The sequence below is a fragment of the Pan paniscus genome, chromosome 15 (assembly GCF_029289425.2).
Source record: "Pan paniscus chromosome 15, NHGRI_mPanPan1-v2.0_pri, whole genome shotgun sequence".
Taxonomy (NCBI): domain Eukaryota; kingdom Metazoa; phylum Chordata; class Mammalia; order Primates; family Hominidae; genus Pan; species Pan paniscus.
This window is the reverse complement of record NC_073264.2, coordinates 76,588,978-76,606,227: the sequence shown is the minus strand read 5'-3', so window position 1 is coordinate 76,606,227 and position 17,250 is coordinate 76,588,978.

Genomic DNA, 17,250 nt, shown 5'->3' with positions numbered 1-17,250 from the left:
ATCTTTATGATTCAAGGTCACCTGGTCAGAACCCAGAATGGAGAAACAGTTAAAGAAAAAAAAAAAGAAAGAAAGAAAGAAAGAAAAAGTGAAACAAATACTACACTTGGAGTCAGACCAACCAAGATTTAAATTCTGGTTCTACCACTTTGTATGTCTGTGGCCCTGGGTAGCTCACTTGAGCTATGTGACCTTCATTATCTTCATCTGTAAACAGAGGATGATAAAACCTGCCCTGCCTACCTCTTAGGAATGTGGCACAAAGCAAATGACAACGCGGATTAGAATGCCCCGCAGACTTTGAAGTAAATGACTGAGAGGGTAAGTGTAGGGTAGTCCCAGCCTTGCCATGAGCGCATTTGTGGAGTTCTCAGTGATCAGTTCAACCCTCACCTGGGCATCGTGGCTTTTTCAAAAGGCCTTACCTTATTCCCAGTATGGCTCGAAGCCAAACATTTGCCTTATTAAATTTTAGGATTGACAGGAAGTTACGGCTCCTAGAGGATTTTTGTATCCATGAGCTGAATTTCTAGACTAAGACAATATTGTCCTAAGGTTAAATTAAGCAAGACAAAATTCCTTTCCTATGGAGGAAAATAAAGCAGGGTTGGAGGTTAGGGAATTCTGGGTGGTCAGAAGGGCCTTGCCCAAAGAGGGGATACCTGAGCAGAGATTCGAAGAAAGAGAGGGAGTGAATGGTGAGTGTCTCAGGGAAGGACATTCCAGGACCTGAGGTGGAAGTGTGCTTGAGTATTGGAAAAAGAGCAGGGGGGCCAGGTAGTTGGATATCAGAGGCAGCAAAAGTGGCAGGCGATGAGGTCAGTGAGGTAATGGCCTGGTCAGGGAGGGCCTTAGAGGCCACCATCAGGATTTTAGCTTTCATTCTGAAAGACACAGTGAGCCCATGGAGGGTTTCCCCTTCCACCTTCACTCTTATCCTCTACCTCAGCTACTATTCATTTCTCCCATAGCAGTTACCCAATTTTATACTTATTTTATTCGTTTACTGATTTATCTTTTTCCTGTTTCCCTCAATAGAATGTTAAAACCATTTACACCTTTATTAATATAGTCAACAAATGTTCATGGTGCATCTACCATGTGCCAGGCACTAAGTACTGAGGATACAGTTAGTAAAAAGAAGCTTGACTTTTTGTCTAAATGAGATAGTCTATCAGTGTTCACTGCCCAAAAAACTACCAGAAACTTCGATGACTCAAGCCATTTATTTGGCTCATGAGTCTGTGGGTCATCTGAAAGGTTCTTTGGGGATAGGCTGGGCTAGGCTGATCTCGGCTAGGCTCGGTCATGTGTCCTCAGACAGCTGGTAGGTTGGCTGATAATTGACTGGTCTGGCCTGGCTTTGCCTTGGGCATTTCTCCTCCACATGGTCTCTCATCCACCAACAGGCTGGTCGGAGCAGGTTTATTTGATAGTGGCAGGATTCCAAGAGTAGGAGCAGAAGCATTCGAAGCCCCGTGGAACCCAGGCACAGAGCTAGCACAGAACTCAAAACCTGCCACATTCTATTGGCCGAGGAAAGTCACAAGGCCAGTTCAGACTCAATGAGTTTGAGAAACAGACTTCACTTCTCGATAGGAAAAATTTAAATAATTGTGGCAATTTCTGCAATCTCCTACAGATGAGAAGCCATTGGAGGTGTCAGAGCAGAGGAGTGACATGATCTGACTTAGGTTTTTAGAGGATCTCTCTGGACACAGTTGAGATTTTACGATAGGGGAGCAAAGTGGAAGCAGGGAGATGAGTCAGGATTTCAGTATTGGATTACTGCAACCATCCAAACAAAAGATGCTGGCAGCATAGGCCAGTTAGACAGTGATGAAAGCGGTGAGAAGTGGGCCCTGTAAAAACCAAGGTCTGTGTTTCTCTTGTTTATAGTCATATGCTCAGTACCTAACAGATGCCGAGTAAATGGTTTTCAAATGAATGAATGCATAAGTGAATTCCCTTTGCTCTTCATTTATGGCACTTATGACCTGCATTATCCTAGTGTATTGAAAGCTCTTTCACGACAATAATAGTCATATTTATGTTTCATTCGGTTTAAATTAACATTTATTTATCACCTATTACAGAGCAGAATTCTTAAATATGAATAAGACAGAGACTCTGCTCTCACAGAAAAAAGAAAACATAGTCAAATAACCAAACAGGTTATTATAAATGTTACAAGCGTTCTAAGTATTACAGCGTATGGATGAAGTTCTTAGCTCTTTGAACATCCTATCATTCAACAAGTAAACACTTGTTGAATGAATGATTGCTTGATTCTGTCATTCCCAATCAATGTACTGATTTAATATTTAACAGAGACTAATGAGAGAAATGCAAAATTAGTTTTTACATAAAAAGACAGGTCTTATTTAATAGTATTAATTATACATTATTTTTAAATATTTAAGATTAAAAAATAATAAACACTTATGTAGCCACCATTAAGCTGAAGAAATAAATTATGAATAGAGCCGAAGCTTCCTTCATCCCTTTCTAATTCCGCTTCCTCCCCACCCCAGGTAACCCATTATCCAGATGCGGGGTTTATCATTCCTATGCATTTTTCTATACTTGAACCAAACCTGTATGTATGCCTAAGCAATATATAATATTGTCCTGCAGGATTTTAAACTTTTTACCTTGCTAATATTTTTTATTTGATTTTCAGCATTGTATCTGAATGGTAATGGCAAGGTTTGGGATATAGACATCCCACTGATGTTATCCTGGAGAACTCCAGGAAGCTACCAAGTAACAGTTATAATAAAACTGGCATGTGCTCAGTGAACATCAGCCTAAAGCCTAAAGATAGTGTTAAGGTAGTGGTTGCTGGATACTACAAACCCTTATGCTGACAGCTGGCTGATATAGGGCCTGGTACAAACTAGAAAACAGCGCCACCTCTAGGTAGGCAACCTCATACCAAAGCGTATGGCCTGGCAAGCCCTCACTTGACCTCTCAGGTTGGAGCCCTTGAACAGTGAACAACCTGCACAACTATACCTAGCATCCTTGCCATATGCTACTTACTGTGTACCAGGAATAGTATATGAATTGGCTCCATTTAATTCTCATGACAGTCACAGGAGGTAAGCACCGTTTCCCCACCTCACCCCATTTTATGTATGTGGAATATTGAGGCACAAGGAGATTAGGTAACATTCCCAAGATCATACAGCTAGAAAAGTCACTGGAGCTAGGACTCAAACTCAGGCAATTTGGTTCAATGCTTATAAGCACCATGCTCTACCACCTCTCATTTTAATCTTCCCCAGGATTCCACAGAGCAGGTATCATAATTAGATTCTAAAATTTATATGCAATTAAGGCACATAGAGTTCAATCATTTGCCCAAGGTCACACAGTTAGCAAGTGACAGAGTTGGGAGCAGTCTAACGTATTCAAACAGTAGACAACTGCCAAGATGCTACTCAGCTCCAGGCTGTCATTAGAAGAATGCCAAGAAATAACCATACCTCCAAACCTCCTGCCCTTAGATTACTTCATTAGGCTTGGAACCCTTGTAATTGCTGTAATAATTACTAGGAACTTGGATATAGCTGTTTTACTTGGTATAAACTTTCTGGAAACACGTTCAGGAAAAAATTCAAAAGACCACTCCAGTTTGAAATAATGAAGGGTGGGGGAATGTGGGGGGGGTAGGGTCACATGCATTAAAATGCCTTAATTGCCCTAAATTTTTAAAAGAAATATAGTTGGAATACTTTGGGATAAAAGACTCCTCAAAACACTCTGTGCATTTATGGCATTTTAAGAATAAAGGTAGGCTGGGTGCAGTGGCTCATGCCTGTAATCCTAGCACTTTGGGAGGCCAAGGCAGGCAGATCACTTGAGGTCAGGAGTTTGAGACCAGCCTGGCCAACATGGCGAAACCCTGTCTCTACTAAATATACAAAATAATTAGCTGGACATGGTGGCGCACTCCTGTAGTCCCAGCTACCCGGGAAGCTGAGGCATGAGAACTGCTTGAACCAGGGAGGCGCAGATTGCAATGAGCGGAGATTGCCCCACTGCACTCCAGCCTGGGTGACACAGCAAGACTCTGTCTCCAAGAAAAAAAAAAAAGAGTAAATGTAGAGCCTCCTGTTTCAGCTATCTATTGCTACACAATGAGTTACCCTAAACAACTTTAAACAATAAGCATCTATTATCTCACACAGTTTTTGAGAGGCAGGAATCTAGGAACACCTTGGCTGAGTGGTTCTGGCTCAGGATCTCTCATGAGGCTGCAGCCAAGTTATCAGCTGAGGCTCTGGTCATCTGAAGACTTGATTGGGACTGGAAGATTCATTTACAAGATGGCTCCCTCATACGGCTGTTGGCAAGACATCTCAGTTCCTCCTCACATGAGTCTCCCCACGGGGCTGCCTGAGTGTCCTCCCCATGACATGGCAACTGGCTCCCTGGAGAGTGAACAACAAGAGAGAGAAATAAAGAAAGAGAGAGAGAGAGAGAGAGAGGAGTTGCAGTGTCTTTTATGACCTAGTCCTCCATCTTTGTTCTACTCTTGGGGCCGGGTGGCATGGCTCATGCCTGTAATTCTAGCACTGTGGGAGGCCGAGACAGGAGGATTGCTTGAGTCCAGGAGTTTGAGACCAGCCTGGGCAACATGGTGAGACCTTGTCTCTACAAAAAATTAGCTGGGCAGAGCTGAGGTGGAAGAATCACTTAAGCCCAGGAGGCGGAGGTTGCAGTGATTTGAGACTGAGCCACTGCACTCCAGCCTGGGCAACAGGCTGACCTAAAAGAAAAAAGTAGAATGGAGCACTGAGTCCAGCCCACACTTGAGGGGAGGCAAATGAGTCTCTACCTCTTAGAGGGAGGAGTATTAAATAAAGAATTTATGGACTTAAAATCACCATATTCCCCAACTGATTTCTGAGGAGACATTTAGCTGGATGTAAGCAATCTGATATGAGGTCGAGGGGGAGTTGAGAGGCAGCATTCTGGTCCTAGCTTTGCCCCCAATTGACTCTGAGATTGTAGGAAGGTCTCCTTCCCTCTCTGGGCCACTGTTTCCCCAGGTGTAAATTTGGTGGGAGGGAATGGCAGAGAGGAAGAATGCTAGAGTCCACTTTGTGAATCTCAGTTTGGCAGAAGGAGGAAAACCCTACCTTGTTCTTTCATGGTTCTATTTCCTCTGGTTGAGAGCAACAGACCCTGCAGCCAGCCCGGTCTAGAAGATATCAGCAAGAGACTTCACCTCTCTATGCCTCTTTCCATACCTAGAAAACGGGAGGATATCACACCACCAATATCATAGGGTCGTTATAAGGATCAAATGAGTTAATGTTTGTAAAGTTCTTAGAATAGTCTCTGGTACATGGGCAATACAATATGAGTTTTTAACTTAAAAAAAAAAAAACCTTATACTGCTCTAATTAAATATGGCCAGCACAGAGTCCTGCAGCAAGCTGCTTTCATGAGTAGATTGAAATGATGTCTAATTAGGGGTGACACAGCTGACAACCCATGTAGCGTGGGTTCCCACCATTCAGCACAGCCCCTACTCCCTGCCGTGCCAAGCAAATAACCTTTTAGTTGCTGGATCTTGGGGAGGTGGGAAGGGGGTTGGTGCCAAAGGAGGGGAAGGAGGGAGGAAGGAAACTCCAAGGATTTAGGGAAGCAGCTACTTGTCAACCTCTATTTCAGCGTTTTAATACCAGTGCCTATTGGATCATCCTTGTTCAAAATCAGCAGCAGGATATACTGCACATAAATGGGTTCTTAAGGTAATTGAAAACATATTTTTTAAAAGTGCAACAAACCTGCTATATCCTTACCAGTTCAGTCCCCCTGTTCCTTTGCTATTCTCAGTGCCAGGACAAATAGAAACTTCAGTCCAACGCCTGGTGAATCTGCCCACTTCAAAGACTTCGAGATCTAATTGCCTGATATTTTACAAGAGCAGAGATGCTCTGGCCCAATCGTTAAGGAAACGAGAGCAGAAGAACCACGCAGAGCAGAAGCCTCCTGGGAGTCTGTGGTGTGGCCCCCCTGGCCAGGCTCACTGCAGAACGGAGCACTTCTCCTTCGTGAGAATCATTTCACAAGTCAGGCTTCCTTCCCTGGAAGGAGATGCAAAATCTCCCAAGGCCAGAAAGAAGATGGGAAATTCTAGCTTGGAACTTAGCCTCAGATATTCCAGTGTAGGTGGCCTGGTGCGGGCCTGAGCGTGGGCGTCTTTTAAAAGCCCCCAACTGGCTCTGACACAGCGATTTGATGGAGGAGAAATCCTGCAGCGATTTCTCCAGTAGGGGGCAGTTTGTGGCCTCAGGGTCGAGCTGGGCTTCCGGGCCAAAAGGAGTAGACACAGCGGGCCCTCTTTCGTCTCCGTTCTTTCTTTCTCACCTGCCTGGGGGCAGAAAGGAGCCGGGCTCCCTTGGCCTCATTAGCACCAACGGACTCCCGCTCTCTGAGGTTAACCAGCCCCGAATCTGTTCTCATCATCCGCCTTGAGCTCGCACTTGATCTTTTTGGGTTAACCCCCCAGTTCAAGTCACCAATGCATGCCAAGCAAGAGCTTGTGAAAGGCAGGAAGTGTGAGCCGGTGCCCTCGGCGGCTGCCCGGGGCCGCTGGCGGTCTGGGTCTTTCGGGGCCACAGTGGGTTGCTTTCCCTCTGCAAGGCAGTTTCACTTTCCTAGAGCGCTGGCCCTGCATTCCCCAACAGCCCATCATCTAGTTATTAAAGATGAAACCCAGGGAGAAGAAAGGAGAATCTCCTGAGAGTACATGCAAATGTCCCCAGGCCCCCAGGGGCCCCATGCAGAGGGGGCTTGAGGCTGGGGGTGGGCGGAGGCCTTCGGTCTGTGTCGCCTGCCCCGCCAGACCAGAATTCCCAGGTTATCCCCACTCCCCTGATCCACTGATACTAAACTCACTCTTTTTTAAATTTTTTCTGAGTTCCATCTGAGCGCCCCTTTGAGGGCTGACAGTCGCCTTTAAAGGAGTTGGCTGCCACTATTTAGTTATTTGAGCTAAAATAATAAAAATCCCCTAGCCGCTTTAATGTTTTTTTGGTGGAAAAAGCACACATGGTACATCTTCACTGCTCAGAAGATGGCTAAAGGGGATTTTTCTCAAAGTTTCCCAAACAAGTAGGGAAAACATTTACCTGAGGGCGGAGCCCTCCAGTAAGGGGGCCAGAGTGGGTGGCCAGGTGATGAAGGGGAAATCCCGCGGCGGAGTGGCCTACAGTCCAGCCCTCTCCGGCTTTGCAGCCTTGGAGGAAGCCTCTTAGGAGGGGTGTGGCTGCGCTTCATAAGGCCAGCCCCAGAGGGTTAGAACACATTTCCTCAACTGTGGCACTCTTGACATTTGGGGCGGATAATTCTTTGTTGCGGTGGGCCATCCTGTGCATTGTAGGATGTTTAGCAGCTTCTCTGGTCTCCACCCACTAGTTGCTGGTAGAACCCCAAGTTGTGAAAATAAAAAAATGTCTCTAGAATTGCCAGATGTTCTACAGGGAGGACATGCTAAGTCGCCCCAGGTGAGAACCACTGGGTTAAAGAACATGCATCCAAAGCTCCTGTTCTCTTGGTCAGTCTGGGCCTGGTGGCTGCCTTATAAACCCCCTTGAAGCTCAGGAAATTTCCGGATAGATGCACTTTGCACCATGCAGCTTCTGGGTCCCCAGGTTGTTGACCTACTTCAACCTGTAGGTATGGCCATGCTGATAGCACATCCAGCCAGCCACTGGCAGCAGCCGGAGTGGGCATCAGAGCTGCTTCCTGCAGGGCCTCCTCTTCCTGCACCTTTCAGACAGTAGGAAAGGGAGTGAGGCCTCTCAAAGGTTGAGAGAGAGGCCACTCCATTTTTCAGTTTCCCATCAGATTAAAAATGAAGATATATCAAAATAAGGTTAACAAAAAATATGGTATGTTTTAAAAGTAATGTACTTATACTACAACCAGAAAATGATGGAATTTATATGAGTATTTAATTCCTGGGTCTCTGGAGGTGGTAGCATCAATAAATGGAAAGTAACTCAAAAGTTGGGTAAATCTCCTCATCTCTCAGGCCCGGCTAAATATCTCAGGCTGGATATACGGCCTCACTGGAGTTAAGTGCTTTGAAAATGTGAGGCCTGAACCAAATGACTTTTCAGCATCCTTCCCTCACTCACCCAACCCTGACAGCATACAGAGAGAGACATGGTCAAGGAGGAAAGCAGGAACACGAAAACAGCTTCTTAGCTTTGGGTTTCAATATGAAATCCAATGTTCTGGCTCTGTCGCTTCATAACTCTGTGATCTTGGACAATCACTTAAAACTCTGTGCCTCAGTTTCCTCATCTATATAATGGTGCCACCTCATACCATTGAATGTATTTAAATTGCTTAGTGCAATGATTAGTGCCTAGTAAGCATACAGTGCCTATTAGCTATTACTGCTGTTATATTTATTTTATGTAACCCATATAAAACTGGGATTATCCAAGTAGAGTCTCATCCAATAGAAATATTGAAAAAAGAGAGTAAGACCGGATGGGGTGGTGCACACCTATGATCCCAGCACTTTGTGAGGCTGAGTCAGGAGGATCACTTGAGCTTAGGAGTTCAAGACCACCTCTAAAAAATATATAAAAAATAGCTGGGTGTGGTGGTGCACACCTGTAGTCCCAGTTACTCTGGAGGCTGAGGTGGGGGGATTGCTTGAACCTGGGAGATCAAGGCTGCAGTGAGCTGTTACCATGCTGCTGCACTCTCTCTTGTCTGGGCAACAAGAGAGACCCAGTCTCAAAAAAAAAAAGAAAAGGGAAAAAGGGAATAACATCACATACCAACTTTCTATAAAAATCCTTTTTCTAGACAGGCACCGTGGCTCATGCCTGTAATCCCAGCACTTCAGGAGGCTGAGGTGGGTGGATCACCTGAGGTCAGGAGTTCAAGCCCAGCCTGGCCAACATAGTGAAACCCCGTCTCTACTAAAAATACAAAAATTAGCCGGGCATGGTGGCGGGTGCCTGTAATTCCAGCTACTAGGAAGGCTGAGGCAGGGGAATCACTTGAACCCGGGAGGCGGAGGTTTCAGTGAGCTGAGACTGCACCATTGTACTCCAGCCTGGACAACAAGAGCAAAACTCTGTCTCAAAAAAAAAAAAAAATCAAAAAATCCTCTTTCTACAGTTTCCCTTGAAAGTCACCCTTCTCATGGCTTCTGTGCCTGTCTACCCCTTCCCTTCTGAGGCTTTCTCTGTTACTGCTCCCAAATCTCACAGCCCTGTTACCTTTATTCCTACTTTGCTGAGCAACTCAAGTCTCTACCTCCCAACCAAGTGTTCTCTGTTCTTCAGCTGGACATCTCCAGGCCAGGGTTAGTGTCTCCTACCTTTCCCACACCTGCATCTCCACCCTCTCCTGCTCCACAGGGCAAAGGTTCTATAGCTACAAGCCCCAAACAAAGATGCCTCCTCCAGGGGCAATTTGTTATCTGTTCACCTGTTGCTGGACAATGGCATTGTTTCCAGGTTTTGATTGTTCTGAATAAAGTGACTGAATATTCATGTCAAGTCTCTTGGGGGACATATGCTTTCACTTTTTGGGGGTGTATACCTAGAAGGGACTTCTTACAACCTTGCAATATTTATTTGTTAGTTTGAGTTGCTTTTATGTAGATTCCTTAGGATTTTCTTAGATGATTATGTTGTTTGTGAATAAAGACTGTTTTACTTTTTCCTTTCCAAACTATCTGCCTCTTTTTTCGGTGTGTGTGTGACAGGTTCTCACTGTGTTCCCCAGGCACTGGAGCACAGTGGTGGAATCATAGCTCACTGCAGCCTCAAGCTCCCAGGCTCAAGCAATCCTCTTACTTCAGCATCCAGAGTAGCTAGGACTACAGGTGCCTGCCTCTAGGCCCAGCTAATTTTTAAAATAATGTTTTGTAAATATGTAGTCTCTCTGTGTTGCTCAGGCTGGTCTTGAACTCCTGGCCTCAAGTGACCCTCCCACCTTGGCCTCCCAAAGTGCTGGGATTACAGGTATAAGCTACTGCACCCAGACACATTTGCCTTTTTGTAAAGTTTAATGTTGAATAAAGGTTTTGAGAATACATATCCCTGCCTTGTTCCTGATCTTAAGAGATAAGCATTCAGTCTCTTATCACTAAATATAATGTAAGCTATAGGTTTTTTTTGTAGATGCTCTTTTGTCAGGTTAAGGAAATTCCCTTTTATTTCTAATGTGTTGGGACCCTTTATCCTGAATATGTGCTGAATTTTGTCATTTAACAAAATAACAAAGGCCTTTTCTGAGTCTATTGATATAATTTTATAGTTTTTCTCCTTTATTCTATTATTATGATGAATTATAGTAACTGATTTTTGAATGTTAAACCAACCTTGCATTCCTGGAATGCACTCTACTTGTTCATACTTCTTTAGTGTATTTTAAAATTGAGATACAATTCACAAACCGTGAAATTTAACTTTTTAAAGTACACAATTCAGTGTACAGAGTTTCACAGAGTTGTGAAACCATTACCACTATCTAATTTTAGAATATTTTTATCACCCTAAAAAAACCCCTCTGTTCCTGTTAGCAATTATTCCCCATTCCTCTCCCCCTCAGCTCTTGGAAAGCAGTAATATACTTTCTGTCTCTGAATTTGCCCATTCTGGCTATTTTATATAAATAGAATAATGTAATATGTGGCCTTTTGTGACTGGCTTCTTTTATTTAACATGATGCTTTTAAGGCTCATCGTGTTGTAGCATGTATCAGTACTCCATTCCTTTCAATGGCCCAATAATATTCCATTGTATAGGTATACTACACTGTGTCCAATCACCAGTTGATGAACATCTGGTTTGTTTCCATATTTTGACTCTTACAAATGAGGCTACTACAAAGTTTGTGTACAAGGTTTTATGTGGATATATGTTTTCAATTCTTTTACATCATACGTCACTCTATGTTTAACTGTTGAGGAACTACCAGACTGTTTTCCACAGCAGTTGCCCTGTTTTACATTCCTACCAGCAATATCTGAGGGTTTCAGTTTCTCCACATTCTCACTAATGCTTGTTATTCATCTTTTTTATTATAATCACCTAGTGGTTGTGAAGTTGTATCTCAGTGTGGTTTTGATTTGCATTTGCCTAATGACTAATGATGTTGAAACTCTTTCCATATCCTTATTGCCTATAATATATATTCAAGTATATATAGAGAAATGTCTATTCAAATCCTTTGCACATTTTAAAAATGGATTTTTTACAATGTTGAGTTGTAAGAGTTGTTTATATATTCTTGATACTAGATCTTTGTTAGGTATATGATTTGCAAATATTTTCTGTGGTTGTCTTCCACTTTCTTGATAATATCATTTGTAAAGCATTTTAAATTTTGATGAAGCCCAAGTTATCTATTTTTATTCTTTAGTTGCTTATGCTTTTGGTGTCATATCTAAGGAGCCATTGCTTAACCCAAGGTTACAAAGATTTACATTGACTTTCTTCTAAGAGTTTTATAGTTTTATGCTTTACATTTAAGTCTTTGATCTATTTTGAGTTAATTTTTGTGTGGTGTGAGGTAGGGGTCCAAATTCATTCTTTTGCATGTAGATATCCAGTTGTCCCAGCACCATTTATTGAAAAGACTATTCTTTCCTCATTAGTAATTTTGTCACCCTTGTCAAAAATCAATGGATCATAAATGTGAAGGTTTATTTTTGGGCTCTGAAATCTCTCCCATTGATATATATGTCTCTACCTATGCTGGTTCCACACTGTCTTGTAGTAAGTTTTTAAATTGGGAAGTATGAGTCCTTTGACTTTGTTCTTCTTTTTCAAAATTGTTTAGGCTACTCAGAACCTTTGGATTTCTATATGAATTGTATAAGATCAGCTTGCCAATTTCTGCCAAAAAGACAGCTGGAAAATGATACAGATTGCATCAACTCTGTAGAGCAATTCAGGAAACATTGCCTTCTTAACAATATTAAGTCTTCCAATCCATGAACAAGGGATACCTTCCCACTTTTTTTTAGTCTTCTTTGTTTTGCAATTTCTGATGTATAAGGGTTGCACTTCTTTGGTTAAATTTCATCCTAAGTATTTTATTCTTTTTGATATAAATTGTTTTGATTATAAATAGAATTGTTTTCTCAATTTCATTTTTGTATTATTCATTGCCCGTATACAGAAATAAGTAGTTTTTGTGTATTGCTCTTATATCTTCCAACCTAGTTGAACTTGTTATTAGCTCTAATAGATATATATTGAATCTAATAATATGTAAAAATATATTTTTTAGGGGGGATGGATTTCTTAGGGTTTTCTATATACAAGATTATCTCATCTGTAAATAGGGATAGTTTTACTTTTTTCTTTCCAACATGGATGCCTTTTCTCTCTTTTTCTTGCCTGATTATCCTGGCTGGGACTTCTAGCACAATGTTAAATAGAAGTGGTGTATGAGAGGATATCCTTGTCTTGTTCTTGGTCTTACTGGAAAAGATTTTGATCAGTCTTTCACTAATAAGCACAATGCTAGTTGTGGGTTTTTCATAGATGTTCTTTGATAAGAAAGTTCCCTTCTACTCATAGTTTTTCAAGTGGTTTTTAATAAAAAGCAGTTAGATTTTGTCAAATGCCTTCCTGTGTATATTGAAATAATTCTGTCATTTTTGTCCTTTATTGTATTAATATAGTAATATTGATATGTAAATATCAATATGTAAATTGATATGTAAATACCAATATTTACATTGATTTTTATATGTTGAATCGATCTTATTTTCTGAGCTAAGTCCCACTTGATCATGATGTATGTTCCTTTTTATATGTTGTTGGATTCAATTTACTAGTAATTTGTCCAGAATTTTGCATCTATATGCATAAGAGACATTGGCCTTTAGTATTCTTGTGTTATTTTCTAGCTTTGGTATCAGAGTAATACTGGCTGCATAGAACACATTGAAAAGTGTTCCCTCCACTTCTACTTTGTGAAAGAGTTTGAGAAGGAGTGGTGTTAATTCTTCTTTAAACATTTGATAAACTTCACTAGTGAAGCTATTTGGTTCCAGGTTTTCCCTTTTGACAATTTTTTGATTACTAATTCAGTCTCTTTATTTATTTTCAGTCTATTCAGATTTTTCTATTTCTTCTTGATTAAGTTTTGGTAGCTGTGTCTTTCTAGGAATTTGTCTATCTTATCTAGATTATCCACTTTATTTGCATACAACTTTTCATAGTATTCACTTACAATTCTTTTTATTTTTGTAAGGTCGACAGTAATTTTCCTTCTCTTATTTTTTATTTTAGTAATTCAAGTCTTATTTCTCCCTCTCATCAGACTAGCTAAAGGTTTTTCATACTTGTTAATTTTTTCAAAGACCAACTCTTTATTTCATTTTTTTCTATTACTTTTATATTCTCTATTTCACTTTCTTCTGCTCTTATCTTTATTGTTCCATTCTTTCTGCTTCCCTTGGGTTAGTTTGATCTTTTTCTAGTTTCTTAAGGTGGAAGATCAGGTTACTGATTTGAGATTTTTCTTCTTTTCTAACATATTTGTATGCAGTGATTAATTTCCCTCTGAGCCATTCTTTAGCTTCACCCCATAAGTTTTGGTATGTTGTGTTTTGTTTTCATTAATTTCAAAGTATTTTCTAATTTCCATTGTGATTTTTTCTTTGACCTATTTGTTCTTTAGGAGTGGTTTTAAAATATCCCTATCCTTTTGAATTTCCCACATATTTTCCCTTATTGATTTCTAATTTTATTCCACTGTGATTGGAGAACATACTTTGTATGATTTCAGCCCTTATAACTTTATTGAGACTATCATATGGTCTCTTCTGGAAAATATTTCATGATGCACTTGAGAAGAATGTGTGTTTTGCTGTTGTTGAGTGGAATATTCTATTAATGTCTGATTTAGGTTCAAGTTTTTTATTTCCTTGTTGATCTGTCATTCCATCTATTAATGAAAGTAGGGTATTAGAGTCTTCAACTATTATTATTATTATTATTTTGAGACAGAGTTTCACTCTTTCGCCCAGGCTGGAGTGAAGTGGTGCGATCTCAGCTCACTGCAACTTCTGTCCCCCAGGTTCAAGGGATTCTCCTGCCTCAGCCTCCTGAGTAGCTGGGATTACAGGCGCCTGCCACCAGGTCAGGCTAGTTTTTTGTATTTTTAGTAGGCATGGGGTTTTGCCATGTTGGCCAGGCTGATCTCGAGCTCCTGACCTCAGGTGATCCACCCACCTCAGCTTCCCAAAGTGCTAGGATTACAGGCATGAGCCACTGCACCCGGCCTCAACTATTATTCTTGTATCGTCTATTTCTCTCTTCAATTCTGTGAGTTTTTGCTTCATTTATTTTAAGGACTATATTGTTAGCTGCATATATATATTCATAATTGTTAAGTTTTCTTAATGGATTGACCCTTTTATTATTGTCAAGTGTCCTTCTTTGCTGTAGTAACATTTGTTGATTTTTGTCTGATATTAACATAGCTACTTCAGCTTTCTTTTAAATACTGTTTTCATCGTTTATGTTTTTTCCATCCTTTTACATACAACCTATTTATGTCTTTGAATCTAAAATATGTTTCTTATAAACAGCATTTGGTTGGATTTTTTTTTATCCATTCTGCCAGTCTCTGTTTTTTGATTGGAGTATTTAACCTATTTATATTTAATGAAATTACTGATAGGGTAAGATTTATATCAGCCATTTTGCCACTTGTTTTCTACATGTCTTATGTCTTTTTTGTGCCTCTGTTCCTCCATTACTGCCTGTTTTTGTGTCTCATGGATATTTTCTAGTGTACTATTTTAACTAACTTGCCATTTCTTTTATCACATTTTTTGAGGTTTTTTTTTTTAATGGTTGCCCTGGGGATTACAATTAACAGCTTAGAATAATATAGTTCAGGTGAATACAAACTTTAATTTTAAGTTTGTAGATTACTAATTTTAATAATTACAAAACTTTGCTTCTTTATAACTCCATTTTCCTCCGCTTCACTTGTGTTAATATTATCATAAAATTACTTCTTTATTTACTATATGTCCATCAACACATATTTATAGTTATTACTTTTTGCAGTTATCTTTTAAGTCAGATTGGAAATAAAAATTGTTATAAACAAAATATACATTTACATTGTCTTGTATATTTACCCATGTAGTTAACTTTACTGGCGCTCCTCATTTCTTCTTGTGGATTCAAGTTACTGTCTAGTGTCCTTTCATTTCAGCCTGAAGGACTCTCTTTAGTGTCTCTTACAAGGCAGATCTAGTAATGATTTCTCTCAGCTTTTGTTTATCTGGGAATGCCTTAATTTTGCCTTCATTTTTAAATTATTTAAAAAATAAAAGTATAATTCATATACTGTATAATTCACCCATTTAAAGTGTACAATATAATGGCCTTGAGCATATTCATAGAGTTACGCGTTCATCACAACAATCAATTTTAAAACGTTTTCATTGCTCCAAAAATAAACCCTGCACCCCTTAGCCATCCCCCCCCAAATATCTCATCTATCCATTCTCTCAAGCCCTAGGCAACCACTAATCTACTTTCTGTCTCTATAGATTTTTCTATTTATGGATTTAATTGACTGTGTAAAAGAACCATCTTTTGATTTTATTGATTATCTTTGCTCTGTTGGTTTTCTCTGTACCTTTTTTCTACTGAGTACAGTCGTAGTTTACTCCTTCCGATTCCTGTTGATATTCCAGTGAATGAATGTACCATAATTTATTTGTTTATTCAATTATTGAATAAATTTTGGGTTTTTAGGCACATCTTTGATATGTTCCTAGCACTTCAATCCTATTCTTTATGTATTTTTATATTTTCCCTTTCACAATGGAATACCCAGAAAACTGACTTACATCCAATGAGTAAAGACTTACTGCTCTCAGCATATGCAATCAATTCCATTTTTTTGTCTCAGTTGCTAGGAGATTGAAAGATCTACATTTCATATCATTAATGTTAGCACTTTCACTTTTCTAGTTTTTACTATTTTAAGAAAAAAGCAATATGAAATAAAATATTAGATAATTACACAAAAAGGCTGCTATATAAAGAGGCAAGCCTCCTGACATTGAATTGTTGACTGGCTGAGAGAACCACCAAATATCCCGCTCTTTTCCAATTCTCATTGAAAGGACAGCAAAAAACTGCAGTAAGGACTTGACTCAGGATAAAACTGATCAGGGAAGTAAGGGGCATCAGCAGACTAGAGATTCCGATGTATTTCTAGAAGACTAAAAAAATGTTGGAAACGTGTATTATTTTATTTTATTTTTATTTTTTGAGACAAGGTCTTGCTCTGTTGCCCAGGCTGGAGTGCAGTGGCGTGATCACAACTCAGCTCTGCGTGTTCCTCCCAAGTAGCTGGAACTGCAGGAGCACATCACCACACCTGGCTAATTTTTTAAAAAACTTTTTGTAGAGATGGGGTTTCACCACATTGCCCAGGCTGGTCTCGAACTCATGGACTCGAGAGATCCACCTATCTTGGCCTCCCAAAGTGCTGGGATTACAGGCATGAGCCACCGTGCCTGGCTGAAATGTGCCTTCTTTAGTCGATCAGTAAAAATCCAGTTTAGCACATGAAAGGAGACTGACTAGAAAGAGAGAAAGACAGTAGTACAATAGAAAACTATACAGCCACTAAAAATGATGTTGCAAAAGAATGATAAAATAATAATGCACAAAGATGTTCATGATATATTAAATTATTATAAATATATTGATATACAATATATAATAACTAAATAATAATATAAATAAATTTAAAAGCAAGTTAAAAAGCAATGTATTTAGCACGTTCGTATTCTTATTAAGAAAACACCTATGTATTTAATTGGCAGATTATGCATCAAAATGGTAACAATGACACAAACAATGCACATGTTTTCTCTAGCAAACAAGTTTCTATGGTTTGAATGTGTCCCCCAGAATTCATGTTTTGGAAACTTAATTCCCAATCCAACAGTACTGGGGCCAGTAAGTGGGGCCTAATGGGAGGTGTTTAGGTCATGAGGGCTCTGCCCTCACAAATAGATTAATGCTATCATAAAAAGAGTTTGAGAGAGTAAGTTTGCTCTCTTGTACTTTTGCCCTTTCACCTTCTGCTATGTGATGGCACAGGAAGAAAGTTCTGGCAAGATGCCAGCACCTTGATCTTGGACTTCCCAGCCTCCAGAACTATATACTAGTAAATTTCTGTTCATTATTAACTAGCCAG